At 38.6% G+C, this 19,166-nt stretch overlaps 1 protein-coding gene across 2 annotated transcripts in view; it reads right to left on the bottom strand.

Moving 5' to 3' along the window:
* Positions 1 to 6,894: 6,894 nt before the first annotated feature.
* KITLG (KIT ligand) overlaps positions 6,895 to 19,166 on the bottom strand; it is a 97,073-nt gene continuing 84,801 nt past the window's right edge. For both annotated transcript variants that reach the window (XM_043446401.1, XM_043446400.1), the window contains one exon: positions 6,895 to 11,274. The gene's annotated coding sequence lies outside the window, so the exon portion shown is untranslated. The remainder of the gene's footprint in view (positions 11,275 to 19,166) is intronic.

Genomic DNA, 19,166 nt, shown 5'->3' with positions numbered 1-19,166 from the left:
TAAGCATATGAAAAGATGCTCATTTATCATCAGGGAACTGCAAATTAAAACAATAATAATATACTATTACCTACGTATTGGGAGAGCTTAAAAAAAACCTGACAATAACAATCACTGGCAAAGGGGTGAAGCAGCAGGACCTCTGATTCATAGCTCCTGGGAATGTTAAATGGTACAGTCACTTTAGGAGACAGTTTGCATTTTCTTAGGAACCAAAGCAGTCTTACCATATAGCTCGGTAATTGTGCTCTAGGGTATTTACCTAACTAATTTGAAAAATTATGTCCACAAAAAAATTGAATGTTTACAATTGCTTTATTCATAATCACCAAAAACTGGAAACAACTAAGCTGACCTTACTAGGTAAATGGATGAACAAACTCTAACATAGTCACACAATGGAATATTCTTCAGTGAGTAAAACAAATGAGCTATCAAGCCGTGAAAGACATAGATGAATCTCTGATGTGTATTGCTAAATGAAAGAAGCCTGTCTGAAAGGGCCATCTATTGTAGGATTTCAATTATATGGCGTTCTGGAAAAAGCAAAAACTATAAAGACAAAAATCAGTGGTTTCCAGAGGTACGGGGGAGGGAAGGAGTATTGAATATGTAAAGCACAAGGGATATTTTAGACCAACGAAACAATGTTGCCTGATGCTATAATGGTGGATATAGAGTGCTATGTATTTGTCAAGATCAGTACATTGAGAACCCTAAAACATGTGTCCTTATGTACAGATTCTCTAGTTCCATAAACATGGCAATTTTGTTAAATTCTATTGTGCTTCCTCTCTATTAAGAGGGGGGGGAAAACTATGATTTGTTTATAAATGTGTACTCTGCATTACTGAGTATTTTCTGGCTGAGGAAAGATACTGCTTTTTTTTTCCCCCAGTTACACTGGGTCTTTATTGCTGGGTGCTGGCTTTAGTCGCAGCAAGTGGTGCACAGCCTTCTCTTTTCAGTGACTTCTTATTGCAGAGCACAGGCTCTGGGTGCTCAGGCTTCACTAGTTGCACACGCAGGCACAGTAGCTGTGGCTTGAAGGCTCTAGGGTTCAGGGGCTTCAGTAGTTGCAGCTCACCGGCTTAGTTGTTCTAAGGCATGTGGAATCTTCCTGGACCAGGGATCGAACTTGTGTCTTCTGCATTGGCAGGCAGATTCTTATCCACTGTACCACCAGGGAAGTCTGACAGCTAGTTTTGATGAAGCATTAATGAAACCTGCAGAGTCTTCCATTTACAATTTACAATCATTTATGATGATTGTAACAGTCTTCCCTAAATTGGCTTCTGTTCCATTCATTATATTTTTTATTTTTTTTATCATTGGTGACCAATCATATCACTGCTTTTATTTTTTTTGTGTGTGTAATCAAGTTTTATTAAAGTATAAAAGAGAGAGAGGAAAGCTTATGAGATAGACATCAGAAGAGGGCAGAAAGAGTGCCCTCCTGCTAGTCTTTTTTTTTAATTTATGTATTTTAATTGGAGGCTAATTACTTTACAATATTTTAGTGGTTTTACCATACACTGACATGAATCAGCCATGGGTGTACACGTGTTCCCCATCCTGAACCCCCCTCCCACCTCTCTCCCCATCCCATCCCTCTGGGTCATCCCAGTGCACCAGCCCCGAGCACTTGTCTCATCAAACCTGGACCGGTGATCTGTTTCACTTATGATCATATACATGTTTCAGTGTTATTCTCTCAAATCATCCCATGCTCGCCTTCTCCCACAGAGTCCAAAAGACTGTTCTACACATCTGTGTCTCTTTTGCTGTCTCGCATATAGGGTCATCGTTACCATCTTTTTAAATTCCATATATATGTGTTAGTATACTGTATTGGTCCTGAGTGTTCATTGGAAGGACTGATGCTGAAGCTGAAACTCCAGTACCTTGGCCACCTCATGCGAAGAGTTGATTCATTGGAAAATACCCTGATGCTGGGATGGCTTGGGGGCAGGAGGAGAAGGGGATGACAGAGGATGAGATGGCTGGATGGCATCACCGACTCAATGGGCATGAGTTTGAGTAAACTCCAGGAGTTGATGATGGACAGGGAGGCCGGGCGTGCTGCGATTCATGGGGTCGCAAAGAGTCAGACACGACTGAGCAACTGAACTGAACAGAACTGATACTGTATTGGTGTTTATCTTTCTGGCTTACTTCACTCTGTATAATAGGCTCCAGTTTCATCCACCTCATTAGAACGAATTCAAATTTATTCTTTTTAATGGCTGAGTAATAGTCCATTGTGTGTATGTACCACAGCTTTCTTATCCATTCATCTGCTGATGGACATCTAGGTTTGTTCCATTCATTTTAAACCCTGTTTCTCCTCCATCACTGACATGCTTCTGGGGTCAGGCCACAGGACACATTCACCTGGGCTCTTAATACAGCCTCTGACCACACACCTTTGGGTCATGATGCCCTAGTGCATTGGCACAATGGTCAGCGGGAGAGTTGCTGGAAGCCACTGCCACACAGAACACCTACTAATAACCTAAAGATAAATGTAAATGGCAAATTTTACAAAAATATATTTCTGTGGGAATACATTGCTAGTCCCCTTCCTATGACTTATAAAAGAACTGTATAAGCAAGGACCAGGCATTTAAGCTTCTTCAGCTTCACAGAAAATCACCCTCCATGTGCCTAAGAGTCTTTGGAAGTTCTCTTTTATTTTCTTCAGTTTTCAAGGTGAAATAGCAATCAGGATGGATAACCATGAGAATGAGAAAGGAGGTGGGTAGTTTGGGAGAGAAAATAACATATGAAGTATCTATGAGAATGGGAATCGACTAGGGAAATATAATTGCTGAATGGCATTAGGACCTACTTCATGTTCTTGGGGAGGAATTTATAGAAAAACCAGTAGGTGTGACAGTGTGTTACACTCTGGCCATGTTTAGTCACACAATTATAGACCAAAGAGTGGGTGGAGAACTGGATTTCAGCAGGGGCATCATTGCCAAGCAGATATTGCAAAGTAAGAGGGATCAAGGGGGAAGAAGATAATGCAGAGAGTGATTTTAAACCTGGCTTATGAATTTTAACCTGTGTAAGGAGAGGAGAAAGGGTATCAGAAGTTGATGGTTAGTGAAAAGTGGTAAAATCAATAGGTTGAGAGGTCTCGTGGATCAAAGGATTGTTAGAATTGAATGCATGAGGGAGTGAACTGGAAAGACACAGAGATGACAAGAAATGGGATGCCTAGAACTGAGGTACGGATGAGTCGCTGTTAAGGGCAGTGACAAAGCCTACAGATTACCATGAGTGGGTAAGGCGGTGTTGAGAACTGGCTTACTAGGAGAGACATTTCAAAGACCTAAAAGGACAGGACAGTGAAAGCATCATTTACATGTGTATCAAATTCCCAAGAATTAAGACAGGAGTACAAATGAGCTGGGTGACAGTGAACCTTGGCACTCATACCAACAAGAAATGAAGGAGGAGAACCTGGGAGTTAGTACAGGAAAGTGACAGTGAATAGCAATGGGTATGTAATCTGATAAAATGAGATGCAGATAATTGGGGGAATTAGGGAGTAGAAAAGAAATACCCAGAAACAGCAATGAGGAGCAGACAACCCACTTCCAGACCCAGTTACGGAAGAAATGCAGCCACCACCTGAAAGGACTGATGAGACAGATATATCCTCAAAAGAGAGCCTCATTTTAATTTGGAAGAAAAATTTCTAAAAGTACACTGGATTTTGCTAAGTATGGACTGGAATTCCAAAGGGCACATGTTCTAGTACCATGTCTGTGTCCAGATATAATTTATGGGTTATGGTAGGGGGCAGGGGTTTATGTGGGCTGATGCACTGTTACACATTCTTCTAATAAATGGAAAGGGGAAGGTTAGAGAATATAGTATTGCATATAAATGTACATACACAATATTTCTGATGGCTAACAAGAAATAAGTGTTTTCCTCTGGAGGAACTAAATAATGTAGGAGGGGCAATTTTACCTTTATTTCATACTGAAATACTGCAATGCATGATGATGTGAGACAATCAATATGAATACTTACTGGGTCTTTGCTTACTATTTATTTGGCTGAAATGGGTCTTAGTTGCGGCACATGAGATTTTCATGTGTCACGTGGGATCTCTCATTGTGGTGCAGACTCTCTAGTTGCGGCTCACGGGCTCAGTAGTTGCGGCCTGTGAACTTAGTCGCTCCGTGTCATGTAGGATCTTAGTTCCCCATCCTGGGTTTGAACCCGTGTCCCCTGCAATGCAAAGCAGATTCCTAACCACTGGACCACTAGGGAAGTCCCTTGGGTCTTTGGTATTAAAGAATTATTACTTTCTCTTAAGTGTGACAAGAGTATTAGGATGATGTTTTAAAAGTCATAATTTAGAGATGCACATATATTTACAGATCAACTATTTGTAGGTATCAGCCTAAAAATAATATGAAAGGGGGAGTGGGTAAGAGGAATAAATAGGAGACAGATAAAATAAGATCATTCACAAGTTGGGTAAGGTTTAAGCTAGATTATGTTTACGTGGAGTTTCATTACACTGTTCTGCCTACTTTTGCATATATTTCAAATTGTCCACAAAAAGTTACAGAAAATAACTTATTGAACATTGCAATAGGTAATATCTATTCAGATAAAATTTTGTTTCAATTCCATACTTTATTATTTGCATTAAATTTGGAGAATGAGTGAAAGTCGCTCAGTTGTGTCCAACTCTTTGCCACCCCATGGACTATACGGTCCATGGAATTCTCCAGGCCAGAATACTGGAGTGGGTAGTGTTTTGGTTTTCCAGGGATCTTCCGAACCCAGGGATCAAGCCCAGGTCTCCAGCATTGCAAGTGGATTCTTTATCAGCTGAGCCACAAGGGAAGTGCAAATTTGGAGACTGCAGTGATATAAATACTCAGCCCTAGTCCTTGTGTTATTTATAACTTAAAGGGGAAAACAAACTATTAGCAAACTTTCCCACCCCCCTGAAAAATTATGAGATGGGTCAAGGAGGGCCTTGAAAACCGTGTTGAGTTTGGGTTCTCTCCTAAAAATAATTAGAAGGCATTTCAGTGTTTTAGCCAGAGAAAAATATTATCTGTTGTCTCCATATTATTCACTCTAACAGAGGAACTGTTTGAAAAAGTGCTCAGAAGTTGAGAACTGTGATCAGTTACAAGACTATTATGATCTAGGCTTATATTGATGGACGTTCATAATATAAAATGTGAGTAGAGAGAAAATCAGCCAAGAAATTGAAAAGAAATGGTGGGTGAGTAAGTGTTCTGTCATAAAGCTGGAGGATGGTCTCAAGAGTCAAGTACCAACTAGGGGTTAATAAGCAGGATGATTATTTATTGCCTAAACCACATAAGCCATGGTGTCTGATCTTGCCATTCCATCCTTCTTCTCAGAAACATGCAATGGCTTACCCTAAGAATAATATGACTTTCTTGTTCTGGTATCCAAGGCTCTGCTCTCATCTCACTGTATACCTCTTTATGGGTTCCATGCTCAGGACAGAACTGATTTGATCTGATGGGACAAGCTAAAACATTTTACAACTACTTGCTTTGGAAAACACTGAACAGGCTGGGCATGATTCTTCTTCTTTATCAAAATCTGTCTCATCCTTGTAAGTCTTGGCCCAAACGCCAACTCCCCCATAACCATCTCTGGTCTATCCATTTCTCCTTCCTGCATGCTGCAACCATACTAGCTGGACCTCAGTTTTGCACTTAGGAAGTTCCTTCACCGTGGCTTTATGCAATCGAAGTGGTTTTCATATCTTCTCAACTTCTCTCATAGCTCAGTCGGTAAAGAATCTGCCTGTAATGCAGGAGACCCGGGTTCGATTCCTGAATTGGAAAGATCCCCTGGAGAAGGAAATGGCAATCCACTCTAGTATTCTTGCCTGGAAACGCCCATGGACAGAGGAGCCTGGCGGGCTACAGTCCATGGAGTTGCAAGAGTCAGACACGACTTATCGTTTATACCAACCTCAATGAAGTTAGAAACCTCTTGAGATGTAACAATGTGTTAATTCAGCTTTACCTTCTTTGATTAGCTTACCTATCTTTCTCAGTTACTTAACCAATACATAGTTATTGGAATAAGATGATTTGTTTTTAATCTTTCTTATTGGAATAGAGTTGACTTATAACGCTGTTAGTTTCCGCTGTACGGCAAAGTGAATCAGTCATACATATACATACATCCACTATCTTCTCAACTCCATCCCCACATAGGTCACTACAGAGCGCTGAATAGAGTCCTCTATGCTATTCAGTAGGTTCTCATTAGTTATCCTATTTTTAAACTTTTTTATTTTGTACTGGAGTATAGGCAGTTGATAATGTTGTGATAGTTTCGGGGGCACAGCAGAGCGACTCAGCCATGCACATACATGTATCCATTCTCCCCCAAACTGCCCTCCATCCGGCTGCCACCTAACACGGAGCAGAATTCCCTGTGCTCTGCGGTAGGCCCTTGGTGACCCATTTTAAATGTAGCAGTGTGCACACGTGGACCCCAAACTCCCCAACTGTCCCTTCCCCACTGGCAACTCTAAGTTCCTTCTCTAAGTCTGTGAGTCTCTTTCTGTTTTGTAAGTTCATTTGTATCATTTCTTTTTCAATTCCACCTGTAAGGGATGTCATATGGTATTTCTCTTTCTCTGACTTCACTTAGTATGACAATCTCTAGATCTATCCATGTTGCTGCAAATGGCATTATTCTGTGGAATAAACTGATTTCTTATCTCCTTGTGTGCATATCACAGCAAAATCCAGATTGATGTTTCCATAGGAAAAAATTGAGATTAGCTTAAATGCTCAACCAACCACATTATGAACATGTGTGATAACCTTAAGATACCAAATCACAGGACAACTTTGAGTGCATAAAATTCTTTATTTAGAACAATAAAGTATATGTATATATAATGTAATTTCAAATTCAAACCTGTATAAAAAAGGGTCAGGACATATACCTATTTTAAAAAGTACACATACAGTACATACACATACACATCACATTTTACAATCTTTTTTATTTAATTAAACTTCAGTCATAATAAAACTATAGAATAGTGTTGAAAGACATTTACATTACAATATGCAAACTCCAATCTATGACTGAACTAGCAATATATCTATACATCCATCTAAATGTCTGAATACTTTTAAGTCCATTGATTAAAAAAAAAAAAAAACAGTGGCAAGTGGACACTATAATCACACATTAACCCTTAGAATATAGGAGAATAGGATATTTTGATTGGAAATTTTTATTGAGTCATAGCTCAGAAATTAAGTAACTGAAAATACTATGGTTTTTAGTTTAAACAATGTTATTTTTAAAAAAGCAATATAATTAAGATGTAATTGTAGATGGCACTTACAAATAAATTTACAATGCTTAGGAAACATTTTTAGGATCATGAATATCCATTATAATATGGATTATTTCTAAAACAATACCTTGTTAGGAAATGAAAGTACCATTATTTTATCTTCACAAAGGGCATTTCCAGCAACACTATAAACACCACAAATGAAGTGGTTGGAATTTCAATCTGAATGTTTTTATTTTAATGCCAATTTCAAAATAATACTGTTTCAAAACAAGCTGGCTTTCTTTAAAATTCTTATCCCACTTTCCAATTTTATTAATTTATGGTTTACCCATCTCCAAATGGATTCTAAAGTATCTTCTGGCACCTAAAAACTTTATGAGCATCTTACATTTTCTGCCCTTAGCTTTTAAGAAAATGAGAGATTTAAATGCTTAATTTGGTGCACTTCCAAATGCTACACACATCTTATAGTATCTTTTCCTGGATAAAATATACTCTTGGTTTTCATTCTTCAGAGGTAATCCAAAAATGTTTATTTAAGCAAAGGAAAAAGCCATCTCTTGTGTAAATGGTTATCCAATTCAACCTACAGTAGACTGGATTTCACTTTAAGAATGGACCATATTTACATTACAAACAAGAACAGCCATAGCTTTTTATGTTCAAATTGCTTATTCACAGAGATCATAGTTGGATATTTTGTATGCGATAGCTTCAGCTCCATTTTATCTATCATCTTTGTCATTCACATATCAATAGGTTTCCCTCACACCTATGGTATGGACCTGACTTCACCACATAGATAAATAAAAAATTGAGATCCAAAGAAGGGCAGTGATTTATCAATACAGGTTAACAGCAAAGTGGAAGCTTCTGACAATTTTCCTAACATCCATCCCACTATGTCAAACTGCCTCTTTGAAAAATGTATTTTTTAGTTAAGTCAGAATAGGTAGGCAATGGCTAAAAGCCCCATACTGGAGTTACATTTTGAAACCAGAAACTAGCTGCAGAAAAACATGAATGAATGAATCTATGAATTCTGAATGGATTTTTCTATTAATTTAAAATTTCATCTGAATTAGAATATCAAAATATGCCACACAGTTTCTCCAAAGTACTTTAATTCTTACTAAAAGCAAATGCTTTGTTGTGAACATACTTTATCATAAATTGTCATTTTCACATAGTTCTTTTTAAAGAGAATAGAGTATTGTTCTATTAAAGTGTTGAAAAAAATCAACGTCTCTGACTCATTAGAAAGTGGCAGTGTGGTAAATACAACAGACTACAATACGAAATCCAGCAACACTTTGATGTCACTGGGCAGGCATCATTTATCACAGAGCGTCTCTCTGTAGATCTGCATTCTACCAAAGAGGTACAAAGCTTTTAGTGTAATTTAGAATCTGAAGACTTCTGAAATTATTTTAAAAGACAATTTTAAAACATTACAAAAGAAGACTATCAGAAACATGGCACCAATTTAAAGGGTGATTTCAGTTTCAGATGTCAGTTGTGAGTTTTCCATGATTTATGAAGGCTATTCAGAACACATATTGGATAAAATAAAGCAAAGATATATATGTATATATTAATCTCCAAGCGGATATGACAGTTAATTCCCAAGCAACTACCATCCAAAGTAATGCTCAGCATTTTTCTACTGTTCGTGTACTTTATTGAATTTTAGTGTTTTAAAAATTGGTATCCATACAACTGTCAATGAACCAATATATTTAATTAGGCAGAATACATCTCCCCTCACCCTACCATGCCAGATTTCATAACTTGCTGAATTTATTTATTTAACTCTATTGATTTAGGACCATGTCCTTGAGCGTTAAAAACCCAGCTACCAGTTTGGAGAACAAAAGTACATTTATTGTACTCTGAAGCTCATTAAGCAGCATTTTCACATACCTATGAAAATCGAAACCATTGCTGAAATAAACTATTAGATTGAGAAGTATCAATCTTCTCAATCTATACGTGACTTACACATACTCATGTTAATCTATGTCTATTCAAAACAGTATCACACACTGAGACAGGTCCTGACAGCCATTAACTTGATCTCTTTTATTATACATATCATAGCTGTACCATGGGATATTTGAGGGCCTAAATAAATTAATGCAGCTTCCCAAAGCACCTGGGTTGTATCTTAGAGAAATGACTAGTATTTGAGGAACCACAGCACTTTAGAGAAGACAAGGGTCATAGAAATCATCTGAGCTCTTTGGTATAAAAAAGAGCAAAGGCCACTTACTGGAGTTGTATTCTAATTAGCATTGAACGTAAGCTAAAATCCAACTCTACTAGAAATTCTTGGACTAGTAAAGTCAAATAAAAGGTAGCAGTTTTTCATGCCCTTCTGTGTCACTGCATTGAAGGTCATCTGATGGTGGTAGGATATGGCAATAATGTTATCACAAGGATGAAGTTAGAAGGAAAGCTTTGGATTCCTTTATGTTCATGACATATTGAAAGACTCTTCATCAAAACAAACCATAAGAAATCATTCTTTGACCTTAGTCAGATGTTCCTTTGATATAAAAAAAGAAAATTGGCAAGGGAAATTCACTTAATGTCTTTACAAGTTCTGGTTTAAAAACGCAATGTCCATCTTGGGAATTCCTGCCAAATTCACTTAATATGACAAAAATGCTGTCGCATATTTTAATAGCAAACTGACATGCATAACTACATAAAGCTCTCTTTTTATTTTTAATTCATAAACCTTAATGAATATAGAGTGCCTGATTTTAAATAAATGGATCCTTTAAACAGATAATGGTGATTATAGTATAAATAACTAAAGTTACCTGATTCCCTGCATTCTTGTAAAAGCCAAGTCACCTAATTTTCAACACCCATTATCAGCATGTGAGTGTGGTTTTCTAATCTTAGATACTAAATATCGTAACTTATTTTTCCTCTCTCCCACAGCAGAAATTGAAAATGGGGCCTCCGTACATTCAGTGATTCCTCCTAAGTCCCTTTACATAACTCTGTAATAGTTTTAGAATATAAACACTTTGTAATATATTTTGCAAGCACAATTTATACACTCTAGAGTGGTCAAGGGCAAAGGCCGGCTTCACTCGGGGTGCCAGATGTCCTCCTTGGCAGATCACTGGGGTGCCAGATGTCCTCCTCAGCAGATGGTTCTGCTGATCAGTGTCCACAGCTTCTTCATGTGACAACTCTCTAGGAGTCTCTTCTTTGCAAAGGCATCATGTTGTCATTCAGCACTGGCTAGCTTATATGGATAGAGCCAGCCAACTATGTCCATTTGTCTCATGGACAAATTTGCACCTTCTATGTCAGGAAGAGACCCAAGTTCAGACCCACATCCCTCACTGATCAGCAGGTATGAGGCTGACCTGCACCTACTCCCACACTGTTTCCACTGCTTTCTAATGTACAGTGGATGATGCTATTGAGTTTTTGTTTTTTGAACATTTTCTAGATCCCTTTGATACAAATGATGACCCCCACCCCCCACTATCCAGGCTGAAATCTACTTGCAGACCAAGATAACTATGAACTGCAGGTTGTCACTGTAAAATAAAGCTATGTGGTTTTTCAGCAGTTAGATGCTTCTGGAGGCATGCAAAATTGTATGTGCAATCTGGGATGCGTGCTTTCTCTCCCAATATCAGTTTGCAAGTTCTAACTGAGACCACAACTCTCTGTAGGTCCTTAAAATAGAGTCCTGCTCCATACAAGTTCTTCTTTATAGATGATTAATTCAGTGCCAGTTTCACAGTAAAACACTTTGTTCCAATTTCTCAATCATCCGTAGAGAGTCATGGGTAGCAAGAACAGATAAAGATGCGGTCTGTCACTCCAGACAGAATAGGAATTTGTTTAAAGCTGCTTCATTTATGAAGCAAACATGAACTGTTACCCGCCTAGAGAAGAAAGGAAAAGAGAGAAATTATATAGCATATCTGCTTTCTGCCTTCTTTTCATTCTCAGTAGCTAAATCCATGTGCCTAAAGAATGAGTAACAGATTTACAATGTATGCTTCACGGCCTAAAATAACTTGACAAATATTTTCCTAGATATTAGTGATCACTCTGTGATCTCTCTAGTAACATTTTACAAAATCTAAAATGATCTTTTTACTTAGTATGTCTTCCCATTAGAATGTAAGCCCTCTGAAGACATGGAGCTTTGTTGATCTTTTTCACTGCTGTATTCCAACAACTGAAACAGGGCCTGGTACAAAATCCATACAGTTATCCCCTGCTTTTTCCAAGTTCCCTTTACACTACTTTGCTTTTTACAAAAGACCTACATTAGTACCTGTTTTCAACACACGATAGAAATCTGAAAAGGATTTTGCTTCTATGAAAAAAGGCGAAAAGTGACATAGCATTCAGGGTTTGTTTTGCAATAAGCCTATCGGTAAGCGTGCAGCCCCATCAGTAAGAGTGACAAGTTCTGGCGCCAAGTTCTTTCCCTGGAACTACACTTAGAATCTCAGCATAAAGCTACTGTATCTTTGAACTGTGTCTATAAGCGTCTGTGCTTCACCTCAATTTATTTTGTGCATCCTGTTAGGAAAGTCTCACTTATATTTGATAAATATGTCTTGAATATGGAGTGGATGAATGAATGCCCTGTGGCTTTCATATCCCCAGGCACGCCACAGATTAGCTCCATTTGTGATGAGAGTTATCAATCTATGTAGCCGTGAATTTCTCTAACAAGGCTATGAAAAGGCTGTAGACAGGCAGTGAGGTATGAGGGACAGTGGCGGTGTCAGAGTGGAGAAGTGGAGTGGCATGAACTAGATCAGGGATCCCACAAATGGCAGCCTCCCAGCCACTGAGCAGCACCAGTGTGTTGACTGCCCACCAGATTCTAGCAATCACTTCTACCAACCAAGGAAAGACCAGCAGCAAGATCTCCTCCAGTACTGTGAGCCAAAAAAGAAACAAAGAAATCCTATCACCATGTCCCGACAAAGCCTCTGGGGAAGTTCCTTTGGCCTCAGAGCAGCTTATTGTACTTGTTGAATCATGAAAGCCAGACTCTGTTCTAGTTTTTCAGTGCTGGGGTTAAACCGCTGAGCTGTGGACTCAGCATTCAGATTTTTCAACTTTTTATTGTTATTTTAATTAATTGATTTATTTTTGGTTGTGCTGTGTCTTCGTTGCTTTCTCTAGTTGTGGTGACTGGGGGCTAGTTCACTGCACTTCATTGCAGGGCGAGGACTTCTCATTGCTGTGGTTTCTTTTGTTGCGCAGCACAGGCTTCAGGCACCTGGGCTTAGCTGCTCCATAGCATACGGAATCTTCCTGGACCAGGGATTGAACCTGCATTGGCAGGTGGATTCTCATCCTCTGTGCCACCAGGGAAGTCCCAGGTTTTTCAACTTTCAACTTAAGTGTTTGTACTTCCTTTTATTTTTTTAAATTACAGGCAGCATTTATATGTTATCTTTAGTCACAACCCCTAAATAAATGTGTATTTTGCATTTAGTTTCTTCCCTGTGAAAAGTTACAGTGTTAGTCATTCTGTTGTGTCTCACTATGGACGACCCCCTTGGAGTGTAGCCCACCAGGCTCCTCTGTTCATGGGATCTTCCAGGCAAGAATACTGGAGTGGGTTGCCATTCCCTTCTCCAGGGGATCTTCCCGACCCAGGGATGGAACCTGAGTCTCCTGCCTTGTAGGTGGATTATTTATCATCTGAGCCACCAGAGAAGCCCCCTACTCCTTACCTATTTTTGTCCTTATTTATCAATCCCAGAATCAGAGGTCACTGGTTTTAAAATGTTTGAGATCATTACACAGGCTATATTAAAAACTTTATAGTATGAGTGGTAAGAAGTACAGTGTTTTTCTCAGTAATATACTAGATGTATATAATCTCTAAATGTAATATATTTTATATATTCTCTAAATGTAATTTACTAAGACTATAAATATATAAAATGTAATAATATACTAAAAACTGTATTATATGACAATTTACCAAACTCTGAAAAATAGGAAAATTATATTTAGGAAAGCAGAATTAAATCCTGAAGGAAAAATTAACAGACATTAAGAGAAAATTTCAGAAATACAAATTACCAAGTTTGAAAAATAAAGCTTGGTTAGAAAAGCAGAAGGGACTAACAAAAGGCAAAAAAATACATATTTTTTTAAAAGCTATGAAGAATTCGAAATTCTAAACTTAAGCAGAGAGAAACAAGATTGGAAATCTCTTCTGACTTTGTCTTTGGATCATTTTAAAAAAAAAAGAAAAAAATTTAAAGCCAACAGCTGGTTTTCTATAGAACAAAACTACTATTTTTATAATGATACCCTGGATTCTTACAACAACCTCATGAAATAAACAGGGTAAGCATTATTGTCCTTTCAGTTATATTTGAAAAATCAGGGGTCAAAAACAACTGACTCATCCAGGAACCTATAGCTAGTTAAGTTGCAGCTCAAGGTTTGAACCTAGGTCTAATTCCTTCTAATCCTCTGCATCACAATGTATCAACAGAGAGCAAGCTCCAAAACCAAACCTTCAAAGCTCTAGAAATTCTTAGGAAATACGTGGTCGAGTCACACACAGATCCCGCCCTTTGGTAACCAACCATTCCTGAGTCCTGTACATTAACTGTCTCAGCATAACTTGCCTCATCCCTATTCCAATTCTAGGATCTCCCTTCTTCTGTCTTAGCTCAGATCCACTGGAAACTTCCAACTTGTGTTTCTTTTATAACTCTCTCTGCCAGCCTAATTATAATAAGAATTACTTTCTCCACTTACTATGCTGGGATGAGTCTACAAACACTGCTATCTGTGTGTCTGCGGACTCATGCTGTTTACCCCCAACCAAACTGGGCTTTCTCCATGATTATGCAGCCCTTCCCCTAAGGTCTCAATTAAAATTCTTTGTAGATGACTTCCCAATCCCAAATCTACTATTTCCATCCCTGACTGTTCACTGAAGTTGCAACATGTTTGGCCACTGGTTAATAATTACTAACGTCTCCTTCTCCCATTTTTTTCTAATGGTGCTGAAATCTGGTTGGTCTTATAGGCTCCAAATCATCAAGAATCCATGTGCCAGTGCAGGCGATGTGGGTTTGATTCCTGGGTCAGGAAGATCCTCTGAACAAGGAAATGGCACCCTACTCCAGTATTCTTGACTGGAAGATTTCATGGGCAGAGGGGCCTGGCAGACTACAGTCCATGGGGCTGCAAAGAATCAGACATGACTGAGCACATGCATCCCTGAGTGCTATAATATCAAGCCTTACATCCATCAGGAACTAGGACTTGATTCTTTTACTGCTGTGTCTCCAAAATGGCCCGTGATTTCCTATTTCCATGGCTGTGACCGTAGCTCAGGTTGTCATTCTCTCACATCTGTTTTGAAAATCCACTCCTAAGTGGACTTCCTGACTCCAGCTCACCACCCCCATCCATCCAGCCACATCAACAACTGACTACTTTCCTAAACCTCTGCTTTGACTGTATGACTCACATTTTTTCTAAACCCTCCAGCAACTCCTTATGTAGTTCAATAGTGTGTAAGCCCTGTATATGGAATTCAGACCCTCTTTCACACTGATGTCCATCCTTTCTTAGCATTTAAACACTCTATGTGTGATCTCCAACTGTATAAACTCTTGAACACAGTCTGTACTTTTGATCTTCTGATTTAGCTTATGCCATTTGCAGTACCTTCCCTACTGCCAGTAAAACTTTACCAATCATTCAAGACTTAGCTCAGTACAAATGCCACCTCCATCACCTACACAATGAAGCTTTTCTCCTAGTTAAATAAGACAACTGTATCAGTTCAGTTCAGTTCGTCATGTCTGACTCTTTGCAACCCAATGGACTGTAGCACACCAGGCTTCCCTGTCCAACTCCTGGAGCTTGCTCAAACTCATGTCCATCGAATCAGTGATGCCATTGAACCATCTCTTCCTCTGTCGTCCCCTTCTCCTCCTGCCTTCAATCTTTCCCAGCATCAGGGTCTTTTCCAATGAGTCAGTTCTAAGACAATTGTATGTGGGTGGTACAATTCTAAGGGATGCCGTCCATATCATTCATTATCTAGAGTTATGTTGAGAGAACATTCTCTACAACCATATGCAGTGGCTTTGCCTTTGATTCTTTACTGCATTTCTCTGTCAGCTCCTTCTGTTGATTTTTAACTAACACCTCCTTTGGTGCTTTTAAAAATAGATTATTTATACATATGTTTTATCTCCTTTTGCAGGCCATAAGCAATCTGAGGACAGAAATAGGTTATAGTAAGTTTTGCTATACCAGAGCTTGTTGGTATCACATCTGTGGTTAGAATGAAGAGGAATATGTGCTATGATCTACTCTATTTCTCTCTCCTAAACTGTGCTACAGGCAACCTAATAAATGAAAAATTCTGGGATGTCACATACGAATACTTGTCATCAGCTAGTTGACTAAATACATTTTTAACTTTTCACAGCGATAATTTCACATTTGATGTCAAATAATCACAGCTTTAGTATATTTTCTCCTAGAGGCAACTTCTTTTTGTTTCTGGTTCATTATCTACATTCCTTCCCTGTATTTAAAATATCAAGCCCTCCTCTTCATTTTCCAGTTATAGGTTGGAGATCTAACTATTCCATATGTTTTCTATTTTAGTGTTCCAATATTTGTCCTGGTTTAATTTGTTTTAGTTCAGGGAGGAATTTTTTCTACAAAGCTGAGTCATTCCTTATACTTTCCCTTTTTTTGTTAACCAAGAACATGTCTGTAATACAAATTATATCCAATTTTTAAAATATATAATTACAAGTTCACATTTCATTTCTATTTTGATACTTTTTACTATGGTTATTCTTACTTCTTGGAAGACCTCCTCTCCTACCACGCCCCAGCCTATCCTCCTTCTACCACATCCCTTTCCCCAAATTATATTCAAATTTCCTTGGCAGGTTTTAAACCTCTACTGTTACAGAGAACAAAGCTTCCTCTATGTAATGGGTGCTCAACAAATGGTCACAAATGATACATACACATTTTGACTTTGGGGTTTGCAGATTCATGATAATGAGCTGCTTTTTACTTCCTTTTATATCTATCTTTCCCTCAACATTTGAATTCTTATTTACTTCTACCTACACACATCTATTTTTACTACATAAAATTTACGCTCACATTATTGCAATTCTTTGATGTAGTCATTCATCTCTTCATTTATTCAACAGATACAGTCATCATCACTTGCATGTGCAAAGTATAAACTATATAGTTTAGTGGGATTCCATAAAGAAATTCAGAAACGAGTCCTGTCCTCTCAGAGCTTATGGTTTATAAGAGGACACAAAACGTGTATGTAAGTAAATGTGATGCCTTCCTAATTTATTAGTATGGTATGAAATGTAATATAAAATATAATTGCATGTGTGTGCTCAGTCGGGTCCCACTCTTTGCAACCCCAAGGACTGTAGCCTGCCAGGCTCCTCAGTCCATGGGATTTGCCAGGCAAGAATACTGGAGTGGGCTGTCATTTCCTCCTCCAGAGGATCTTCCTGACCTAGGGATTGAACCTGCAACTCCTGTGTCTACTGCATTGGCAGGTGGATTTCTTTACCACTAAGCCACCTGGAAATCATAGAGGTTACTTTCATTTGGAAAGTCAGCTTTTCAGAGGGGTGGTTTCTGACCTGAGCCTTGAGAGAGCTTTGCCGAGATAATGATGAGTAAGGTCACCTATTTCACACCAACTCCTCAATTATTATGTGATGAGTTTATTTCTAAACAATCCGGGGCTTCTTTAACCTGCTTCATTTTCATTCATTTAATTACATCAGTAATATTTCAGATTCTAAGAAAATAAGTTAGCCGTTGCCTATATGACTATCTTCCCCTTGCTGTACACACTTTGCTGTCCTGACCAAAATCAGCAACTTAAACATACACGTATAAGATAAAAATAAACCTTACTGCACTTTTTAAAAGATTGTTCATCTTACTTTATTGCAGTAAGAACACTTAACACAAGATCCACCCTCTGATGTGGAGAAAAGGGAACCCTCTTACACTGTTGGTGGGAATGCAAACTAGTACAGCCGCTATGGAGAACAGTGTGGAGATTTCTTAAAAAACTGGAAATAGATCTGCCATATGACCCAGCAATCCCACTTCTGGGCATACACACTGAGGAAACCAGATCTGAAAGAGACACGTGCACCCCAATGTTCATCGCAGCACTGTTTATAATAGCCAGGACATGGAAGCAACCTAGATGCCCATCAGCAGATGAATGGATAAGGAAGCTGTGGTACATATACACCATGGAATATTACTCAGCCGTTAAAAAGAATTCATTTGAACCAGTTCTAATGAGATGGATGAAACTGGAGCCCATTATACAGAGTGAAGTAAGCCAGAAAGATAAAGAACATTACAGCATACTAACACATATATATGGAATTTAGAAAGATGGTAAAGATAACCCTATATGCAAAACAGAAAAAGAGACACAGAAGTACAGAACAGACTTTTGAACTCTGTGGGAGAAGGTGAGGGTGGGATGTTGCGAAAGAACAGCATGTGTATTATCTATGGTGAAACAGGTCACCAGCCCAGGTGGGATGCATGAGACAAGTGCTCGGGCCTGGTGCACTGGGAAGACCCAGAGGAATCGGGTGGAGAGGGAGGTGGGAGGGGGGATCGGGATGGGGAATACGTGTAAATCTATTGCTGATTCATGTCAATGTATGACAAAACCCACTGAAAAAATAAAAAAAAAAGAAAAAAAAAAAGATCCACCCTCTGAACACATTTTTAAATACACAATATAGCTTTTTTTTTTTTTTTAACTCTAAGCATTATGTTGGACAGCAGATCTCTAAAAACATACTCATCTTGTAAAACAAAAAACCTTTTAAAAAAGGTCATTTCCCAAGAACTATATTCCTTACCACTTAATAAGCTTTTCATTTAGGGTTTGTTTATCCCCTCAGTCACTCATTCAATAGACATCAACGGAGAGCCTCCAATGCTTAGGCAACAACTGAGGTGCTCGTGAGGAGATACAGCAAGAACCAGACAGCCTCGGTTCCTGTCTGCATGTCCCCTGACTGGTAGACATGTGTTAGTTGCTTGACTACAACCTTTAAAATGCTATCTTTTTTTTTTTTTTTCTCCTAGGCCAATGCCCTGGGCTTTTCCATCAAAATCCATTCTCCAAATGTCACAGGACAAGTACCACAATTAAATACCACATGACTTGTGTGCCAAAACAGGATCCCAGTGATGCCATCCAAAAGCGAACCACAGAGGACATAACTTGAACCTTGAAGGTTCAATTAACCACTTAATGTGTGCGTGGTGGATGTCTGGCTTAAGGGAACTGAAACAGCAGATAGGGAAGAAGCAGCAGGTTTGTACTGGGATTCAAGGGCAGAGAAGTTAAGTTTTTAGGAATAACAATTATTTCAGCTTAGGGAATACTGGGCCTGAAAATAGAGTCAAGTGTTCCTTTACAGTATTTGATAGGAAACATGAGTCTAGAGAGGGCTAGGATGGGAGCAGAAAAAAGAGAGAGTGCTATTCATGCCCCAGACGTGGTGATCAAGGGCATGATTCAAGGTAAAAATGAAGTCTGCATAATAGCAGGGTTCAAGTGTGAGAGGCATATGCGACAAAATTACTATTATTATATGATGTTATTTTGGGTTTCTAAAAAATGACGTTTGATAAAAAGAGAGTTCCTGGAGGAGACAAGAGACTCTGTGACCTAGTTTCCCCAGGGAAGATTCAGTAGAGAGAGAAATCTCTGTCCCAG

The sequence above is a fragment of the Cervus canadensis genome, chromosome 25 (assembly GCF_019320065.1).
Source record: "Cervus canadensis isolate Bull #8, Minnesota chromosome 25, ASM1932006v1, whole genome shotgun sequence".
NCBI lineage: Eukaryota > Metazoa > Chordata > Mammalia > Artiodactyla > Cervidae > Cervus > Cervus canadensis.
The sequence above is the reverse complement of the archived record's forward strand: the minus strand, read 5'-3'. Positions and strand labels throughout refer to the sequence as shown.